The sequence below is a fragment of the Arachis ipaensis genome, chromosome B8 (assembly GCF_059453495.1).
Source record: "Arachis ipaensis isolate K30076 ecotype BB chromosome B8, ASM5945349v1, whole genome shotgun sequence".
NCBI classification, from domain to species: domain Eukaryota; kingdom Viridiplantae; phylum Streptophyta; class Magnoliopsida; order Fabales; family Fabaceae; genus Arachis; species Arachis ipaensis.
Genome location: NC_142443.1, coordinates 119,001,305 through 119,023,601, shown reverse-complemented (window position 1 = coordinate 119,023,601; position 22,297 = coordinate 119,001,305). Strand labels below are relative to the sequence as shown.

The 22,297-nt window shown below is 40.3% G+C and overlaps 1 non-coding gene across 1 annotated transcript; it reads right to left on the bottom strand.

The window, feature by feature from the left end:
• Positions 1-902: 902 nt before the first annotated feature.
• Positions 903-1,010, bottom strand: LOC148549413 (small nucleolar RNA R71). The gene has a single exon (XR_015898305.1). It is a non-coding gene; the product is annotated as a small nucleolar RNA R71 (small nucleolar RNA).
• Positions 1,011-22,297: the final 21,287 nt, after the last annotated feature.

Sequence of the window (22,297 nt, the reverse complement as noted above, 5' to 3'; positions counted from 1 at the left end):
AACCACCTAACTAACTCTCCCTCTCTCTAATTTTCGAAAATATCTTCCTCTTTTTCAAAAATTCTTTTTAATTAATTAATTATTTTATTTTTTTATTTGAATTTTCGAAAAACTACTAACCCTTTTCAAAATTAATTTTCGAAAATTACTAACCCTCTTTCAAAAATTATTTTCGAAAATCCTCTCCCTCTCTCATCTTATTCTATTTATTAATTCATCTACTAACACTTCATCTCACCCAAATTGAACCCTCTCTTCCATCTGTGTTCGAATTTCTTCTTCTTCTTTTCTTCTACTCACACTGGGACCTCTATACTGTGGTAAAAAGGACCCCTATTATTATTATTTTTCTGTTCTCTCTTTTTCATATGAGCAGGAGCAAAGACAAGAATATTCTTGTTGAAGCAGATCCAGAACCTGAAAAGACTCTGAAAAGGAAACTAAGAGAAGCTAAAATACAACAATCCAGAGATAACCTTTCAGAAATTTTCGAACAAGAAGAGGGGATGGCAGCCGAAAATAATAATAATGCAAGGAGAATGCTTGGTGACTTTACTGCACCTAATTCCAATTTACATGGAAGAAACATCTCCATTCCTGCCATTGGAGCAAACAATTTTGAGCTGAAACCTCAGCTAGTTTCTCTGATGCAGCAGAACTGCAAGTTTCATGGACTTCCATCTGAGGATCCTTTTCAGTTCTTAACTGAATTCTTGTAGATCTGTGATACTGTTAAGACTAATGGAGTAGATCCTGAAGTCTACAGGCTCATGCTTTTCCCTTTTGCTGTAAGAGACAGAGCTAGAATATAGTTGGATTCTCAACCCAGAGATAGCCTGAACTCTTGGGATAAGCTGGTCACGGATTTCTTAGCCAAGTTCTTTCCTCCTCAAAAGCTGAGTAAGCTTAGAGTGGATGTTCAAACCTTCAGACAGAAAGAAGGTGAATCCCTCTATGAAGCTTGGGAAAGATACAAGCAGCTGACCAAAAAGTGTCCTACTGACATGCTTTCAGAATGGACCATCCTGGATATATTCTATGATGGTCTGTCTGACTTAGCTAAAATGTCATTGGATACTTCTGCAGGTGGATCCATTCACCTAAAGAAAACGCCTGCAGAAGCTCAAGAACTCATTGACATGGTTGCTAATAACCAGTTCATGTACACTTCTGAGAGGAATCCTATGAATAATGGGACGCCTATGAAGAAGGGAGTTCTTGAAATTGATACTCTGAATGCCATACTGGCTCAGAACAAAATATTGACTCAGCAAGTCAATATGATTTCTCAGAGTCTGAATGGAATGCAAGCTGCATCCAACAGTACTCAAGAGGCATCTTCTGAAGAAGAAGCTTATGATCCTGAGAACCCTGCAATAGCAGAGGTGAATTACTTAGGTGAACCTTATGGAAACACCTATAACTCATCATGGAGAAATCATCCAAATTTCTCATGGAAGGATCAAAAGCCTCAACAAGGCTTTAATAATGGTGGAAGAAACAGGTTTAGCAATAGCAAGCCTTTTCCATCATCCATTCAGCAACAAACAGAGAATTCTGAACAAAATACCTATAATTTGGCAAACTTAGTCTCTGATCTGTCTAAGGCCACTGTAAGTTTCATGAATGAAACAAGGTCTTCCATTAAAAATTTGGAAGCACAAGTGGGCCAGCTGAGTAAGAGGATCACTGAAATCCCTCCTAGTACTCTCCCAAGCAATACAGAAGAGAATCCAAAAGGAGAGTGCAAGGCCATTGACATAATCAAATTGGCCGAACCCAATGAGGGAGAGGAGGACGTGAATCCCAAGGAGGAAGACCTCCTGGGACGTCCAGTGATCAATAAGGAGCTTCCCTCTGAGGAACCAAAGGACTCTGAGGCTCATCTAGAGACCATAGAGATTCCATTGAACCTCCTTATGCCCTTCATGAGCTCTGATGAGTATTCCTCTTCTGAAGAGAATGAGGATGTTACTGAAGAGCAAACTGCCAAGTTTCTTGGTGCAATCATGAAGCTGAATGCCAAATTATTTGGTATTGAGACTTGGGAAGGTGAACCTCCCTTGTTCACCAATGAATTAAGTGATCTGGATCAACTGACATTGCCTCAGAAGAGACAGGATCCTGGAAAGTTCATAATACCTTGTACCATAGGCACCATGATCTTTAAGGCTCTATGTGACCTTGGTTCAGGAATAAACCTCATGCCCCTCTCTGTAATAGAGAAGCTGGGAATCTATGGGGTGCAAGCTGCTAAAATCTCATTAGAGATGGCAGACAATTCAAGAAAACAGGCTTATGGACAAGTAGAGGACGTGTTAGTAAAGGTTGAAGGCCTTTACATCCCTGCTGATTTCATAGTCCTAGACACTGGAAAGGAAGAGGATGAATCCATCATCCTAGGAAGGCCTTTCCTAGCCACAGCAAGAGCTGTGATTGATGTGGACAGAGGAGAATTGATCCTTCAATTAAATAAGGACAACCTTGTATTTACAACTCAAGGATCTCTCTCTGCATCCATGGAGAGGAAGCAGAAAAAGCTTCTCTCAAAACAGAGTCAACTAGAGCCCCCACAGTCAAACTCTAAGTTTGGTGTTGGGAGGCCACAACCAAACTCTAAGTTTGGTGTTGAACTCCCATATCCAAACTCTAAGTTTGGTGTTGGGGAGTCTCAACAATGCTCTGAACATCTGTGAGGCTCCATGAGAGCCCACTGTCAAGCTATAGACATTAAAGAAGCGCTTGTTGGGAGGCAACCCAATTTTTATTTATCTAATCTTTATTTTCATTGTTTTTCATGTTATATTAGGTTCATGATCAAGTGGAGTCACAAAATAAATATAAAAATTGAAAACGGAATCAAAAACAGCGGAAGAAAAATCACACCCTGGAGGAGGCACCTGTCTGGCGTTCAACGCCAGAACAGAGCATGGTTCTGGCGCTGAACGCCCAAAATGGGCAGCATCTGGGCGCTGAACGCCCAGAACAAGCATGGTTCTAGTGTTCAACACCAGAAATGGCAACAAATGGGCGTTGAACGCCCAGAATTGTGTGCAAGGGCATTTTGCATGCCTAATGGGTGCAGGGATGTAAATCCTTGACACCTCAGGATCTGTGGACACCACAGGATCATCTTAGGATCTGTGAATCTCACAGGATCCCCACCCACCTCACCCTCTCTCTCTCCATTCATGGTCATCCCTTCTGTTTTCCATTCACCACTCACATCCAAACACACATCCCTCCATCTCCTCCATATCTTCTTCTTCTTCTTCTATTCTTTCTTCTTTTGCTCGAGGACGAGCAACATTCTAAGTTTGGTGTGGTAAAAGCATAAGCTTTTTGTTTTGCCATTACCATTAATGGCACCTAAGGCCAGAGAAACCTCAAGAAGAGGAAAGGGAAGACAATTGCTTCCACCTCTGAGCCATGGGAGATGGAAAGATTCATCTCACAAACCCATCACTAAGAAAAGGATGGAGCAAACAAGAGAGCACATTCATGGATCTCAACAGGCACATGAAGAAGCTCATCATCAAGAGATCCCTGAGATACCTCAGAGGATGCACTTCCCTCCACATAAATATTGGGAGCAAATCAACACCTCCCTAGGAGAATTGAGTTCCAATATGGGACAATTAAGGGTGGAACATCAAGAGCACTCCATCATCCTTCATGAAATTAGAGAAGATAAAAAAGCAATGAGGGAGGAGCAACAAAGACAAGAAAGAGACATAGAAGAGCTCAATGACATCATTGGTTCCTCAAGAAGAAAACGCCACCATCACTAAGGTGGATTCATTCCTTGTTCCTATCTCTTCTGTTTTTCGTTTTCTATATGCTAAGTGCTTATCTATATTTGTGTCTTCATTACATGATCATTAGTAGTTAGTAACTTTGTCTTAAGGTTATGAATGTCCTATGAATCCATCACCTCTCTTAAATGAAAAATGTTTTAATTCAAAAGAACAAGAAGTACATGAGTTTTGAATTTATCCTTGAACTTAGCTTAATTATATTGATGTGGTGACAATGCTTCTTGTTTTCTGAATGAATGCTTGAATAGTGCATATGTCTTTTGAAGTTGTTGTTTAAGAATGTTAAATATGTTGGCTCTTGAAAGAATGATGACTAGGAAACATGTTATTTGATAATCTGAAAAATCATAAAAATGATTCTTGAAGCAAGAAAAAGCAGCAAAGAACAAAGCTTGCAGAAAAAAAAAATATAGGCAAAAAAAAATATAGAAAGAAAGAGCAAGCAGAAAAAGCCAAAGCTCTTAAAACCAAAAGGCAAGAGCAAAAAGCCAATAACCCTTAAAACCAAAAGGCAAGGGCAAATAAAAAGGATCCCAAGGCTTTGAACATCAGTGGATAGGAGGGCCTAAAGGAATAAAATCCTGGTCTAAGCAGCTAAACCAAGCTGTCCCTAACCATGTGCTTGTGGCGTGTAGGTGTCAAGTGAAAACTTGAGACTGAGCGGTTAAAGTCAAGGTCCAAAGCAAAAAAAGAGTGTGCTTAAGAACCCTGGACACCTCTAATTGGGGACTTTAGCAAAGCTGAGTCATAATCTGAAAAGGTTCACCCAATTATGTGTCTGTGGCATTTATGTATCCGGTGGTAATACTGGAAAACAAAGTGCTTAAGGCCACGGCCAACACTCATAAAATAGCTGTGTTCAAGAATCATCATACTGAAATAGGAGAATCAATAACACTATCTAAACTCTGAGTTCCTATAGATGCCAATCATTATGAACCTCAATGGATAAAGTGAGATGCCAAAACTATTCAAGAGGCAAAAAGCTATAAGTCCCGCTCATTTGATTGGAGCTATGTTTCATTGATAATTTGGAATTTATAGTATATTCTCTTCTTTTTATCCTATTTGATTTTCAGTTGCTTGGGGACAAGCAACAATTTAAGTTTGGTGTTGTGATGAGCGGATAATTTATACGCTTTTTGGCGTTGTTTTTAGTAGGATCTAGTTACTTTTAGGGATGTTTTCATTAGTTTTTATGTTAAATTCACATTTCTGGACTTTACTATGAGTTTGTGTGTTTTTCTGTGATTTCAGGTATTTTCTGGCTGAAATTGAGGGACTTGAGCAAAAATCAGATTCAGAGGTTGAAGAAGGACTGCTGATGCTGTTGGATTCTGACCTCCCTGCACTCAAAGTGGATTTTCTGGAGCTACAGAACTCAAAATGGCGCGCTTCCAATTGCGTTGGAAATTAGACATCCAGGACTTTCCAGCAATGTATAATAGTCCATACTTTGCCCAAGTTTAGATGACGCAAACTGGCGTTCAACGCCAGCTCTCTGCCCAATTCTAGCGTCTAGCGCCAGAAACAAGTTGCAAAGTGGAGTTCAACGCCCAAAATGGCACAAAAGGTGGCGTTCAACTCCAGGAATGACCTCTACACGTGTAACACTCAAGCTCAGCCCAAGCACACACCAAGTGGGCCCCGAAAGTGGATTTATGCATCAATTACTTACTTCTGTAAACCCTAGTAGCTAGTTTATTATAAATAGGACCTTTTACTATTGTATTAGACATCTTTTGATCATTTTTAGATCTCTAGACCTCCATGGGAGGCTGGTCACTTGGCCATGCTTACCCTCTATTCACTTATGTATTTTTAACGGTAGAGTTTCTACATTCCATAGATTAAGGTGTGGAGCTCTGCTGTTCCTCAAAGATTAATGCAAAGTACTACTGTTTTCTATTCAATTCATCTTATTTCGCTTCTAAGATATTCATTCGCACTTCAACCTGAATGTGATGAACGTGACAATCATCATCATTCCCTACGAACGCATGCCTGACAACCACCTCCGTTCTGCATTAGATTGAATGAGTATCTCTTGGATCTCTTAATTAGAATCTTCGTGGTATAAGCTAGATTGATGGCGGCATTCATGAGAGTCCGAAAAGTCTAAACCTTGTCCGTGGTATTCCGAGTAGGACTCTGGGATTGAATGACTGTGACGAACTCAAAACTCGCGAGTGCTGGGCGTAGTGACAGACGCAAAAGGATAGTAAATCCTATTCCAGTATGATCGAGAACCTCCAAGATGATTAGCCATGCAGTGACAGCGCATTGGACCATTTTCACAGAGAGGAATAGGATGCAACCAACGACAAGGGTGATGCCTCCAGACGATTAGCCGTGCTGTGACAGAGCATTTGGACCATTTTCCCGAGAGAGATCGAAAGTAGCCATTGGCACCGGTGACATCCTTACAAACAGCCAGCCATAGAAAGGAGTAAGACTGATTGGATGAAGACAGCAGGAAAGCAGAGATTCAGAGGAACGAATGCATCTCCATACGCTTATCTGAAACTCTCACCAATGATTTACATAAGTATTTCTATCCTTAGTTTATTGTTTATTTTCGAAAACCCCATTACTATTTTATATCCGCCTGACTGAGATTTACAAGGTGACCATAGCTTGCTTCATACCAACAATCTCCGTGGGATTCGACCCTTACTCACGTAAGGTATTACTTGGACGACCCAGTGCACTTGCTGGTTAGTTGTGCGAAGTTGTGAACCATGGTATTGGCATCATGTTTTTGGCGCCATTACCAGGGAAAGAAAGAGCAATGAATTTTACATAATCAAAGTGTAATCACAATTTATGCGCACCATCCTGCTAATCTCCTATTACAAAAATGAGTGCCTTGATCACTCACGATTGCTCGTGGTAATCCAAAGCGACAGATAATATGATTTCTAACAAAGAAAACAACAGTGTTAGCATCATCAGTACGGGTAAGAATTGCTTTCACCCATTTAGAAACATAATCTATAGCTAACAGTATATAAAGGTAACCACAAGAGTTTGAAAATGGACCCATGAAGTCAATACCCCAAACATAAAAAATTTCACAGAATCGCATAATCTGTTGGGGCATATCATCCCTCTTGGATATATTACCAAACCTTTGGTATGGAGAACAAGATTTACAAAAGGCAGCAGTATCTTTAAAAAGAGTGGGCCACCAGAATTCACAGTCTAAAATTTTTCTAGCTGTCCTTTGAGGGCCAAAATGTCCTCCACTTTCAGAAGAGTGGCAGGCCTCTAAAATGGACTGGAATTCTGATTGAGGCACACACCTTCTAATTATCTGGTCAGCACCATACCTTCATAAATATGGGTCATCCCATATATAATATTTGGATTCACTTTTCAGCTTGTCTCTCTGATGCTTAGTAAAATTAGGAGGGAAAGTATGGCTAACTAGATAATTAGCTACAGGTGCATACCAAGGAACTACTTTAGATACTGCATGCAAGCTATCAAATGGAAAAGCATCGTTGATAGGAGTGGAGTCAGTCTTAATGTGCTCAAGGCGACTCAATTGGTCTGCCACTAAATTCTGGGTACCACTCCTATCCTTAATTTCTAAATCAAATTCTTACAGCAGCAATATCCAACGTATTAGCATTGGTTTAGACTCTTTTTTAGCTAATAAATACTTTAGAGCTGCATGGTCTGAGTACACTACCACCTTAGTACCAAGTAGATAGGCTCGGAATTTATCTAGAGCAAAAATAATAGCCAGAAGCTCTTTTTCAGTGGTGGTGTAATTAGACTGAGCAGCGTCTAAGGTCTTAGAAGCATAAGCAATTATGAAGGGATCCTTACTTTCGCACTGAGCCAGTGCTGCTCCTACTACATGGTTGGAGGCATCACACATAATCTCAAAAGGCTGGCTCCAGTCTGGTCCTCTCACAATCGGAGCTTGAGTCAAGGCGATTTTCAGCTTATCAAATGCTTGCATGCAATCCTCACTGAACTCGAACTCAACATCTTTCTGCAGTAGTCTGGATAAAGGCAATGCTACCTTACTGAAGTCCTTAATAAATCTCCGGTAGAAACCTGCATGACCAAGGAACGAATGGACTTTCCTCACGGAGGAGGGGTAAGGTAAACTTGAAATGACATCTCCCTTTGCTGGATCTACAGAAATACTAGTATTAGATACAACATGTCCTAGTACAATACCTTATTTTACCATAAAGTGACATTTTTTAAAATTTAAAACAAGGTTTGAACTAACACACCTGTCTAATATTCTAGCTAAACTATCTAAGCAAAGGCTAAATGAATCACCATATACGCTAAAATCATCCATAAAAACTTCCATACAGCTTTCGATAAGATCTGAAAAGATACTCATCATGCATCTTTGGAAAGTAGCAGGTGCATTACATAAGCCAAAAGGCATCCTCTTATATGCATACGTTCCAAAGAGACATGTAAAAGTGGTCTTTTCCTGATCTTCAGGAGCTATATGAATTTGAAAATAGCCTGTATAATCATCTAAAAATCAGTAATGGGATTTACCTGACAGGCGATCAAGCATCTAATCAATAAATGGCAAAGGGTAATGATCCTTGCGAGTAGCTTGGTTGAGACGCCTGTAATCAATGTAAACTCTCCATGAATTCTGCACTCTAGTTGTCAGGAGCTCTCCATGCTCATTCTTTACTGTTGTGACTCCAGATTTCTTGGGTACCAGTTGTACTGGACTGACCCATTCGCTATCTGAGATGGGGTAAATGATATCTACTTCAAGTAGCCTGGTCACTTCTTTCTTGACAACTTCTAAGATGGTGGGATTCAACCTTCTTTGGGGTTGACGGACAGGCCTTGCTCCCTCTTCCAAGAATATTCTGTGCTCACAAACTTGAGGGCTGATGCCTACTATATCCGCCAAGCTCCACCCAATTACTTTCTTGTGTCTTTTCAGCACACTGAGCAGCTGCTCCTCCTGTTGGGAAGTGAGTTCCCTTGCAATGATAACTGGGAGCTTCTGATTATCCTCAAGGTAAGCATGCTTGAGGTGGGATGAAAGGGGCTTTAATTCTAATATCTGCTCATGGCTAGGCTTTGGATCAGCTTGAGCTAGTGATAATGGCAAAGTGTCCTCATTGTGTTCAGAGGGTGTTCCCACACTTGGACCTTGCTCCATGTGCCTCTCTTCTACTTCTTCTTGGTGAACTACAGCTACAACTTCATCAATGATGTCGCACTAGAAGATGGAATGATCTTCTGGAGGGTGCTTCATAGCTTCGTTCAAATTGAAACTCACTGATCTGCCATCTATCTCAAAGGAGTAAGTTCCTGAGAATGCATCCAACTTGAACTTTGAAGTCTTCAGGAATGGCCTTCCAAGCAGAAATAACATCAAAAAGGAGAATATTTACCTCAACCTTTTTGAAAATTTCTACCATTTTGGGATCAAGTTCTATCTGCTTCAGGACTTCCTTGCAAGGTGTGAAAATGGAATAGGAATGGTGCCACTTGCAGCTTCTGCTTCCTTTGGTGCTCCATTCCTTGGCTGAGCTACTTCTTCTTCAACCATGTCTTGTACTTCCTCTTCCTCTTCAGCATCTTGCGCTTCAACTAAGTCTTCAACTGGGGCATGTTCTTGTAGGCTTGGCTCCTCTTGATTCCTCTCTTGCAGTGTGGTTCCGGACCTCAAAGTGATGGCATTGATGCCACCTTTGGAGTTAGGTAAGGATTGAGAAGGAATTCCACTGGAGCTTGAAGGCTGTTTGGTGGGAGTAGGTAATGAATCTATCTGGGAGACGAGAGCTTGTAAAGTGGCATTCAGACCATTTAAAGTAGAGTTCAGTGTAGTCTACATGTCTTGTTGTCCTTGTGCAAAAGAACACATCATCTCATCATTCGATGAGAAAGGAGGATAAGTGATCTGAGGGACTTGTTGTTGGTTGTGCTGGGGTCCTTGGAACTGCTTAGGTGAGGTGCTCTGTAACGCTGGTTTGGATTCTGCTATTGAAAGGAATGGTTCTGTTGATTCTGGTTCTGCTGATTGTTATTGTTATTCCACCTCTGATTTTCCTGGTTGTCTTTTCCTCCTCTGTTATAGTTGTCCCTCCAGCCATGGTTGGAATTATCTCTCCATCCCTGGTTGGAGTTGTCCTGCCACCTTTGGTTATAGTTTCCACCTTGGTTGTAGTTGCCGCCTTGTTGATTGTATCCTTGATTCGGGCAGTCATAGAAGTTATGAGTAGCTGCCAAGGTGCTGTCTTCTTGTTGGAGCTGCGGGCACTCATCAATGTAATGACTATAATCAGCACAAATTCCGTATACTCTTTGGGGAACCAACTGTTGGCTTTGTTGTGGTGGGGGAGGCTAAGTTTGTTGTTGATTCAACTGCATCTACTTCAGTAGGTTAGTCATTTCACATATAGCCTGTGTGACGGCAGTAGTCTCACTGCTAGAGAAAACCTCTGCAACAGCCTTTGAGTGGTTGTTCCTATGCCTGTGATTCCGAGTGGACTCAGCTAGGTCGCTGATCAGTTGCCATGCTTCATCTGCGGTCTTGTACTTTTTCAGAAAACCATTACTAGCACCATCCAATGTAGTCTTATCCCGAGGCTTCATGCCTTGAGTGAAGTAGCTGATCAACACCAACTTGTCAATCATGTGGTGAGGGCATATGTCCAAAAGATTCTTGAAGCGCTCCCAGTACTCATAAAGAGTCTCCGATTCACCTTGAATGATGCAGGAAATATCTTTTTTCAGTCTATCTGTCACTTCAGCTGGAAAGTATTTTTCCAAGAATTCTCTCCTGAGCATATCCCAGTTAGTAACAGTCGCTTCAGGTTGAGTGTAGTACCACTCCCTCGCCTTTCCCTCAAGAGAAAATGGGAAGGCGTTTAGCAGAATAGAAGTTTCATTTGCATGATGATGCCTAACAGTAGAACAGGCTGTCTGAAAATCCCTGAGATGCTTGATAGGCTCCTGAGCAGGTAAGCCATGAAACTTGGGCATCAAGTTGATTACTGCAGTCTTCAGTTCAAAATCTGCAACCAGATTTGGATGACGTACTTGATACGGTTGCAGGATAAAGTCTGGGGCTCCTGCCTCTTGGAGAGTAATCCTTGGCTCCGCCATATTACCTGCACGTAAATCAACCGAATTAGTACTAGAAGAGCTTGTTTCCTCCTCGAATGTCGCTTCAGATTCGCCCTCAGATGAGACTGGTAAATCAATAATAATCACTTCACCACTCTCAGAGGCTAACCGACGCTGAGCTCGCCTAATACGTGAAAGAGTTCTTTCAATTTCAGCCAATTAAGAAATTAAGAAATTAATATAAGAAATACGTTGCGAGTATAGTTCTTAACCAGCAAAAATCCGGTCATCAATTTAGAAAGGTTGTCACAAAAATTAGAATAAAAATACAAGGAGTATGAATCCCAGGTCGTCTCCCAACGAGTTGACAAAAGGGTGCTATCTTATTAATCAGGAGTTTTCCAAGAGATTTTTAGAGTTGAATGACAGAAAAATAAATAATTGTAAAATAGCGCAATGAAAATTAAAAAGGGATTTATATATTCGAAATAAAAAGTCTTGACTGGGGGAATGATTAATTGGAAGTTCTATCCTTATTGGAATTCTCTCAAGTGTAGTATAAAGAGGTTGTTGTTTTCACTTAGTTAACCCTTACTAAATAAAGGAAAGTCAAGCGATTGAGCTAACTCTTAGTCGCAAATCCTAGTCCTCTCCCTTGGGAAGGACTAGCGTTAGTAAATAGAGAATTAGCCAACAATTTCCAATTTAACTAATCACTTGAGCATTCCAACTCAAGTGTCTCCTTTTAATCAACCCCCAAGTCAAGTTGGGAGTCTACTCCATTGACATGGATGCCAATTTCATATACATATTCAAGGGGTAGAAAGAAAGCATAATAATCAAATTAATTGGAATGGAAGTGAGAATAATCAACGGATAAAGAAATTAAATAGAAAAGTATCTTTTGCATTAATAAATTCCAAAATAATCCAATTGCAACTCTAAACAAGAATTAAGAATATGGAATAGTAAGGGAATAAGAAAACAACTAGAATAGTAACTTCAACGGAGGTGATGACTCTTCTCAATATCTAAAGCAAAAGCATAAACTATAAAACTATGAATGTAAAAGAAAACCTAGAGGAAGAGTAATTTCTCTCTAAGATTCCAATCTAAAAACCTAAAGCTATGCTAATGAGAATGTGTGTTGAGTCTCTGCATGTTCCCTGGCTCTAGTCTGTGTTTCTGGGCCGGAAACTGGGTCAAAACTCGGCCCAAAATCGCCCCCAGCATTTTCTGTTATTTTTAAAGATTGCGCATGTCACGCGTATGCCTCAGTCACGCGTACGCGTCACTGGTCGTCTTGGCGTGTCACGCGTACGCGTCAACCATGCGCACGTGTCTTTGTGCAAACTCCAATCTACGCGTACGCGTCAGGTACGCGCACGCGTTGCTGCAAATTTCTCCATATCGAGCGCAAATGTGAGCCATGCGTGCGCGTCGATGCTCGCTGGTTATCTCCTTAGTTTCTCGTGTTCCTTTTATTTTTGCCAGCTTCCTCTCCATTCTCTAAGCCATTCCTGCCCTATAAAGCCTGAAACACTTAATACACGGGTCACGGCATCGAATGGTATAAAGGAGAATTAAAATACACAAATTAAAGACTTCTAGGAAGCAAGTTTTCAACCATAGAACAAAAGTGGGAAGGAATTGTAAAATCATGCAGATCATATGAATAAGTGAGTGAAGAATTGATAAAAATCACTCAATTGAGCACAAGATAAACCATGTAATAGTGGTTTATCAGCTAGCAAGGTTCTAAATGAAGCCCAAAGAAACTACACCACAACAGAAAAAGAACTCCTTGCTATAGTTTTTACATTTGATAAATTTAGATCTCACCTTATTGGTTCTAAAGTCATTGTGTTTATTGACCATGTATCACTTAAATACTTGCTAACTAAGCAAGAATCCAAGCCTAGATTGATAAGATGGATCATACTACTCCAAGAATTCAACATTGAAATCAAGGATAGAAGTGCAGCAGAGAATAAGGTGGCTGATCACCTATCAAGGATCCCACATGAAGGAGAGGAAGCATATAGCCCTGGGGTGAATGAAAGTTTTCCGAATGAACAATTGATGATAATCCAAGAGACTCCATGGTTCGCAGACATTTCCAATTCCAAGCATTACATTTGGAATGATCCTTACCTCTTCAAGAAATGTGATGATGGTATCCTAAGAAGGTGCATCTCTCATGAGAAAGGACAAGAGGTCCTTTGGCATTGCCATGGATCTAGTTATGGAGGACATTTTAGTGGAGAAAGGACTACAGCCAAGGTGGTTCAATGTGGATTTTTTTGGTGTACAATATTCAAAGATGCAAAGGAGTTTGTGACAATGTGCAATGAATGTCAAAGAGCTGGCAACCTACCCAAAAAGACTGAAATGCCATAAAGATTCATCATGGAGTTGGGGCTGTTTGATGTTTGGGAGATTGATTTCATGGGACCATTCCCACCCTCATACTCAAATAATTACATATTGGTGGCTGTGGACTATGTATCCAAATGGGTAGAGGCTATAGCAACATCAACAAATGACAACGAAGTAGTGATCAACTTCTTGAGGATGAACATATTTAGCCGGTTTGGGGTTCCAAGAGCTCTTATAAGTGATGGAGAAACTCACTTTTGCAACAAGCAACTTGAGACACTCCTCCTCAAATATGGTGTTAAGCACAAGGTAGCAACCCCATACCATCCACAAACTAATGGTCAAGCTGAAATTTCAAATAGAGAGCTCAAGAGAATCCTTGAAAAGACTGTTGGGAACTCAAGAAAAGATTGGTCCAAGAAGCTAGATGATGCATTGTGGGCTTATAGAACAGCTTTTAAGACCCCTATTGGCATGTCTCCATACCAATTGATGTTTGGAAAAGCTTGTCATCTACCAGTGGAGCTTGAATATAGAGCATTTTGGGCTCTAAAGATGTTGAACTTTGATAATCAAGCTGCTAGGAAAAGAAGGTTGCTATAGCTCAATGAGTTAGATGAATTCAGATCTCAAGCTTATGAAAATGCTAAGATTTACAAGGATAACACAAAGAAATAGCATGATCAAAAGCTAGCAAGAAGAGAGTTTGCAAAGGGTCAAAAAGTGCTGTTGTACAACTCAAGGCTAAAATTTTTCACAGGAAAGCTGAATTCAAGATGGTCTGGACCATTCACAATCATCAAGGCTTCTCCTTATTGTCATGTGGAGCTTATGAATGACAAAACATAGAGGACTTTCATTTTTAATGGCCACAGACTTAAGCACTACTTGGGGGACTCAATGGATAAGCAAAGAGTGAACTATAACCTCAGCTGAAGAGGAAGGATCGTCAAGCTAGTGATGTTAAAGAAGCGCTAGTTGGGAGGCACCCCAACACTCATATCCTTTCCATTTCAAGTTTTTTCTAGAATTAGCTTATATTTAGCCACTTAAGATGTATGTTTTTAAGTTTTAGTTGTTACTTGTTTAGTTGCTAGTTTCCTTGATTTGCACTTTAAAATCTTTGCTAGTTTTACTGGAAGTGGAATATTGCTTGTTACAATACATGATGTTGTTAATTGGGCTGAGGAACTAGCTAAAGAGCTAAGTTTGGTGTGGCCAGCAACCCACTTATTTTGAGCTTACATAACATGCAACCAAATGAATCTCAAATAGTAAGCCCAAAACTAAGTTTGGTGTGGCCACCATCAAGAGATATTCATGCGTACATTCAAGGTTCAGCCCAATTAATTAATATCCTAATGCATATAGTATATTGGTGGGCTGAATAAAAGTGATAATTAATTGTGTACATATGAAATGGAAGTGGAAGAGTATGAAAGAATTAAATTTATTCCATTCATAATGTACACAATAAAGTTCAATCATGAGACCAATTATGCAAAGAACTTAAGTTTGGTGTCCAAGAGACACATATTAAATGCCATTTAACTGGAGGAATGTGAAGCAATTTTTGTTCACTAATGAAGAGTTGTAACTGAATTTTCAGGAAGAGGTGGGGCCCACATGACATTGATCAATCATAAAGTCAAGGAGTCAAAGTGTACTTCACACTTTGGAACTCAAAATTCAGAAGCTGAACAGTTGGGGTTGGCGCCTCTCCCCATGTTGGGCGCCACTCCCAAGTGGGAAAACATTCAATTTTTGCTATATATTCCTACCTTCCAGATCTCTACTCTCCACCCCTATATATTACATTCACCCTTCCATCTTTTCCACACTACGAATTCCCCTCTCTTCATCTGAAACCCTCACCCTCCCTTCTCTACATTCTTTCTTTCTTTCTTTGTTCTTGCTTTTTGATTGGGACAATCAAGTCTTAAGTTTGGTGTTGAGGCAAACCTTTGATTTGCTTTCCTTCTTTCAACCCTTTTTAACTCTTCTCATCTCATTCAAATGGCACTATCAAAGGCCACTGGATCAAAGAAAAGAAAGACTAAGGAAGCTGGCTTTGGCTCATCAAGCTACAATGAGTTTAAGTTCCTCTCATTCTTCCACCAAAACCAATTTTATGGGTGGTGAGTGAGAGGCAAATAATCCCTGAAGTTGGCTTCCAACTAGGGAGAGATGAGCATAGGGAGATCAATATTGAGATTAACAACAGGGGCTGGGCTATCCTTTACAACCCACCAAAGAAGGTGGTGGAGAGCCTAGTAAGGGAGTTCTATGCCAATGCTGTCCCTCAGCCTAGGCAAAAATATGACTACCAAAGCTATGTGAGGGGAAAGAGCATTGATTATAGCCCTGCAAACTTGGAGAGGATGTTAGAGGTGAAGCGCACAAGTTCCACCTGAAGCTATGAAGAAAAGATGAAGCAACTTGATCTGGGTTTTGAGGAACTTTTAAACAAAATCTGTGTCCTCAATGTATAATGGATCAATGACAAAGATGGAAGGCCAAACCAGCTGAAAAGAAGAGACTTATACCCTCAAGATAGAGGGTGGCTGGACTTTGTGAGGAGATCCCTCAACCCTACCTCCAACACTTCAGAGGTTACTTTAGAAAGGGCTGTATTAATCTACAGTATAATGAAGGGGGAGAATATCAATGTGGGGGGAGATGATAGCGAACAACATTAATATGGTGTTGAAAAGCACCAAGGATAGCACAAGACTTGCCTTCCCAAGCGTCATCCAGCGGCTTTGTGATGAGGCTAGAGTGGAGAAGGTAATTAATGAGATATTGGTTGAGCAAAATAAACCAATCAGTGCAAAGAAGATAGAGAAAGTGGTGGCCATCAACCCACTACAAAGAGCCAGGGAACACAGGACTCATGTGCAAGAGCCACAAGGGCCACCACAACAAGAAGAAGCTTATGTACAAGCACCATTTCCATAGTTCCAAGCACAATTCCCGGAAGGCTTTAATTGGGAGGAGAAGCAAGGAAACATTCACCAAATGCAAAGGGACCTCAACCATCTGAGAGAAGATGTAACTCAACTTAGGGAGCAATAAAAACAATGGGACCAAATGCAAGAAAGTATCCAGCAACTCCAAGGGAGTGTGGAGTACATGAAGGAGCAGCAAGGCCAATTTCATTAGGGAGAAATGCAAGGCAGCCTCAACAAGATCATGGAGCAACAATAAGTGCAGCAGAGGAATCTTGCTGAATTTAGGTCCCTCTATGAGGCTAGGATCACATCCAGGAGACAATATGATATAAACACACAAGCGAAGCTGAATCACTTGTGTAATGTGGTAGCCACTCTCAACCCTAATTATCCTACATTTATGCAAGGAATGGAAGAGCTGAGTGCTAGGCAAGAAGAGATACTAGCCAAGCACAAAGTGAATGAGAGAACCTATATGCGGAGGCTGGGCTTTTGGAAGCCAAGGGATACCTCTACACAAGAAGGAGCCTCCAAGAAGAAGGATGATGATGGATCTTCAAAGAAGAAGGATAAGGGGAAGGGACCTATGCATTGAAAGCTGCTCAAGGATACAAGGTTGTTGAATCCCATGGTTGAAAATTTACTCTTTGAATTTCTGCTTAATAGTTTGCATTGATATGTTAGCTGTTGTTAGTTTTTCTATGTTTTAGAGTCTTTCTATGAGTCCTTTAAATTTCTGTTTTTAAATTGAGAAAGAAAATGTCCTTTTGTCAAGTTTTCATCACATCAATAATAAAAATAGTTGTTTTCAAAGGAATCAATGATGAGTTGTTGCAAAAATAAGGACAAGAGGTTAAGACCCAAGTGAGATAATTCAAAATTTAGAGATGAGGAACAAAGTATGGAATCATGAATGAAAATCTAAAAGTAAGTAGACCATAATGAACACTTGGACATAGAGGAACCAACAAGTAGAGGCCAAAGATGACCTTGAATATCCATAGAACCAAAGAGTAGTAAGAAAAAGACCCAAGGCTCTGAGCATTAACTACTAGGATTTAAGAAAGAAACAAGTAGCTCAAAGAGCCAAGATCCTAGTATATGCTTGTGGTGAAGATGTGTCAAGAAGAAAGACCTGATCAAGTAAATTCTTAGGGGTGTTTCAATACCTAGTACCCTAAAACCAACTGGTTTGGGAGTGCTAATTGAAAGCTTAACCTAAAGGGTCGTCTTGAAACAAAACACTTAGAGTCGTGGTCAATCAAGGAAATAAAAGAGGAATGAAAAAGAAAGAACAATCAAAGAAAAATAACTAATCTTACTACTTCAAGGTGACAATCAATAGAAAGGGCTCTTAAGGAAAGTGATGAGCGGATATTTTATACGCTTTTTGGGGTTAATTTCATATAGTTTTTAGTATGTTTTAGTGAGTTTTTAGTTTGTTTCCATTAGTTTTTAGTAAAAATTCATATTTCTGGACTTTACTATGAGTTGTGTGTTTTTCTGTAATTTCAGGTATTTTTCTGGCTGAAATTGAGGGAGCTGAGCAAAAATCTGATTCAGGCTGAAAAAGGACTGCTGATGCTGTTGGATTCTGACCTCCCTGCACTCAAAGTGGATTTTCTGGAGCTACAGAACTCGAAATGGCGCACTTTTAATTGAGTTGGAACGTAGACATCCAGGGCTTTCCATCAATATATAATAGTCCATACTTTGCTCAAGGATAGATGACGTAAACTGGCGTTCAACGCCAGTTCTCTGCCCAATTCTGGCGTCCAGCGCCAGAAAAGGATTAAAAGTTGGAGTTCAACGCCAGAAATGGATTCAAACCTGGCGTTGAACGCCCAAAACAGCCTTATGCACGTGAATTGCCTAAGTCTCAGCCCCAGCACACACCAAGTGGGCCCCAGAAGTGGATCTCTGCACCATCTATCATAGTTTACTCATTTTTTGTAAACCTAGGCTACTAGTTTAGTATTTAAACAACTTTTAGAGACTTATTTTGTATCTCATGACATTTTTAGACCTGAACTTTGTATTCTTTGACGGCATGAGTCTCTAAACTCCATTGTTGGGGGTGAGGAGCTCTGCTGTGTCTCAATGAATTAATGCAAGTATTTCTGTTTTCTATTCAAACATGCGTGTTCCTATCTAAGATATCCATTCGCGCCTAACTATGGAGAAGGTGATGATCAGTGACACTCATCACCTTTCTCAATCCACGAACGTGTGTCTGACAATCACCTCCGTTCTACATCAGATTGAATGAATATCTCTTAGATTCCTTAATCAGAATCTCCGTGGTATAAGCTAGATTGATGGCGGCATTCATGAGAATCTGGAAAGTCTAAACCTTGTCTGTGGTATTCCGAGTAGGATTCAGGGATTGAATGACTGTGACGAGCTTCAAACTCGCGAGTGCTGGGCGTAGTGACAGACGCAAAAGGAGGGTGAATCCTATTCCAGCATGATCGGGAACCTCAGATGATTAGCCGTGCTGTGACAGAGCACTTGGACCATTTTCACAAGAGGAGGGGATATAACCATTGACAACGGTGATGCCCCAACACACAGCTTGCCATAGAAGGACGTGCGTGCGTGAATCAGAGGACAGAGGAAAGTAGAGATTCAGAAGACAAAGCATCTCCAAAACTCCAACATATTCTCCATTACTGCATAACAAGTAACCTTTAATCCATGCTCTCTTGTTTATTCGCAATTCAACTGATAAATACAATTGACTTCCTAACTAAGAATTGCAAGATAACCATAGATTGCTTCAAGCCAACAATCTCCGTGGGATTCGACCCTTACTCACGTAAGGTATTACTTGGACGACCCAGTGCACTTGCTGGTTAGTGGTACGAGTTGTGAAAAGTGTGATTCATAATTCGTGCACCAAGTTTTTGGCGCCACTGCCGGGGATTGTTCGTGTTTGAACAACTGACGGTTTATTTTGTTGCTTAGATTAGGAAAATTTTTCTTTTTGGTTTAGAGTCTCTTATTATTGTTCTTAGTTAAAAATATCCTTCTTCAAAACAAGTGTTACATTTACTGCCCAATTGGCTAGAGCGTTGGTCTAAGTCCGTGGCAGTTTGGTACACTCTTTTTAAAATCTTTTTCAAAAATAATATTTTCTCTATTAAATTTTGTGCCAAACTTTAAGTTTGGTGTTTTCTAGTTGACTTCCCTTTGATTTTCGAAATTTTAAAGTTTGGTGTTCCTTCTTCATGTTCTTGTGTTCTTGTGAGTCTTCAAAGTGTTCTTGAGTTTTCCTTGTGTCTTGATCTTAAAATTTTAAGTTTGGTGTTCCTTGGTGTTCTCCCTCCAAATTTTTCGAAAACAAGGAGCATTAGATCTAAAAATTTTAAATCTTGAGCTATTTTATTGTTTTTCTCTTTCCTCACTAAATCCAAAAATATCTTTTCTCTCTAATTTTAAAACAAATTTTTGAAAATTATTTTTTTTTTAAAAAAATAAATTCAGATTTTTTTTTTCAAAATTTAAAATCTTTTCCAAATCATATCTTTTTCAAAATTTCCTTACCACTTTCTCTCCCCTCATTTTTTTTCGAAAATCTTCACCTATTTTTATTTATTTTATTAATTTATTTTATTTTCGAAATAAATAAATAAATAAATAAATAAATAAATAAATAAATATTTTCTCTATTTTACATCATCTCCCTTTCTCCATCATGGATCTAAGCGGAAATGAACAGTTCAGGAGGACTCTGGGGTCATATTCTAACCCCTCCACTGCTTCATATGGAAATAGCATCTACATACCTTCCATTGGAGTCAGTAGCTTTGAGTTGAATCCTCAACTCATTATCATGGTGCAGCAAAGTTGCCAGTATTCCGGTCTTCCACAGGAAGAACCTACAGAGTTTCTGGCACAGTTTCTACAGATTGCTGACACAGTACATGATAAAGAAATAGATCAGGATGTCTACAGACTATTACTGTTTCCATTTGCTGTAAAAGATCAAGCTAAGAGGTGGTTGAATAACCAACCTAAGGCCAGCATAAGGACATGGAAACAGCTGATAGAAAAATTCCTGAATCAATACTTTCTCCCAAAACGGATGACACAGCTAAGGCTGGACATCCAAGGCTTTAGACAAGGAGATAGTGAATCTCTTTATGATGCCTGGGAGAGATACAGAGAGATGCTACAAAAATACCCCTCTGAAATATTTTCGGAGTGGGTTCAGTTAGACATCTTCTATTATGGGCTTGCAGAAGGAGCTCAGATGTCTCTAGATTACTCAGCTGGTGGATCTATCCACATGAGAAAGACAATTGAAGAGGCTCAAGATCTCATTGATACAGTTGCCAGGAATCAGCATCTGTACCTAAGCAGTGACCCTTCCATGAAAGAAGAGGTCAAAATAGTAACTGCTGAACTCAGCCCTGGAGAACAAGCTGCCGAATTCAATCAGCAATTGGACTTTCTAACAAAGCAGTTAGCCGAATTCAAAGATAGACTACAAGAGACAAGGATGGCTAATATACATATGGAAGAACAGTTTAAGCAAACAAAACAGCAGCTGTCAAGGCAAATAACAGAAGAATGCCAAGCAGTTCAATTAAGAAGTGGGAAAACATTAAATACCCCACCTCAAGGCAGCAAAAAGCTAAGAAATGAGCAAACCACCCAAAATTCACCTGAGGACAGTAAGAGCCCAGGGAAAAGTAATTCTGGAACTAAAACGCCAGAAATTTGGTGGAAGGCTGGCGCTGAACGCCTAGACTCTGCTCAGGACTGGCGTTCAACGCCAGAAACAAGGCAGGACTGGCGTTCAACGCCAGAAATAGGCAAGGATCTGGCGTTGAACGCCCAAAATGGGCAAGATCTGGCGTTGAACGCCCAAAATGGGCACAGTTCTGGCGTTCAGACGCCAGGAACAGACAAGGAGCTGGCATCTAATTTCACTTCAGTTTCTAACCCTGGCACTCAATTGCCAGTGAGGGATCAGACACACACAAATGCTGATAACAACCCCTCTAAAAAGGCTTCTTCAACCACTTCTGTAGGCAATAAACCTGCAGCAACTAAGGTTGAGGAATATAAAGCCAAGATACCTTATCTTCAAAAACTCCGGAAAGAGGAGCAGGATAAGCAATTTGCTCGCTTTGCAGATTATCTCAGGACTCTTGAAATAAAGATTCCATTTGCAGAGGCACTTGAGCAAATACCTTCTTATGCCAAGTTCATGAAAGAGATCTTGAGTCATAAGAAGGATTGGAGAGAAACTGAAAGAGTTCTCCTCACTGAAGAATGCAGTGCAGTCATTCTAAAAAGCTTTCCTGAAAAGCTTAAAGACCCTGGGAGCTTTCTGATACCATGCACACTATAAGGTAATTGCACCAAGACAGCTTTATGTGATCTTGGAGCAAGCATCAACCTAATACCTCCATCCACTATCAGAAAGCTTGGCTTAACTGAAGAAGTTAAACCAACCCGGATATGTCTCCAACTTGCTGATGGCTCCACTAAATACCCATCAGGCATGATTGAAGACATGATTGTCAGAGTTGGGCCATTCGCCTTTCCCACTGACTTTGTTGTGCTGGAAATGGAGGAGCACAAGAGTGCCACTCTCATTCTAGGAAGACCCTTCCTAGCAACTGGACGAACCCTCATTGACGTCCAAGAGGGGGAAATAACCCTGAGAGTCAATGATGATGAGTTTAAGTTGAATGCTGTCAAAGCCATGCAGCATCCAGACACATCAAAAGACTGCATGAAAGTTGATCTCATTGACTCCTTGGTAGAAGAGATCAACATGGCTGAGAGTCTCGAATCAGAGTTGGAAGACATCTTTAAAGATGTTCAGCCTGATTTGGAGGATTCAGAGGACATGAAAGAGCCTCTGAACTTTCTTCTGAAAGAGGAAAAACCTCCTAAACCCGAGCTCAAGCCATTACCACCATCCTTGAAATATGCATTTCTGGGAGAAGGTGACACTTTTCCAGTGATCATAAGCTCTGCTTTAAATTCACAGGAAGAGGAAGCACTTATTCAAGTGCTAAGGACACACAAGACAGCTCTTGGGTGGTCCAT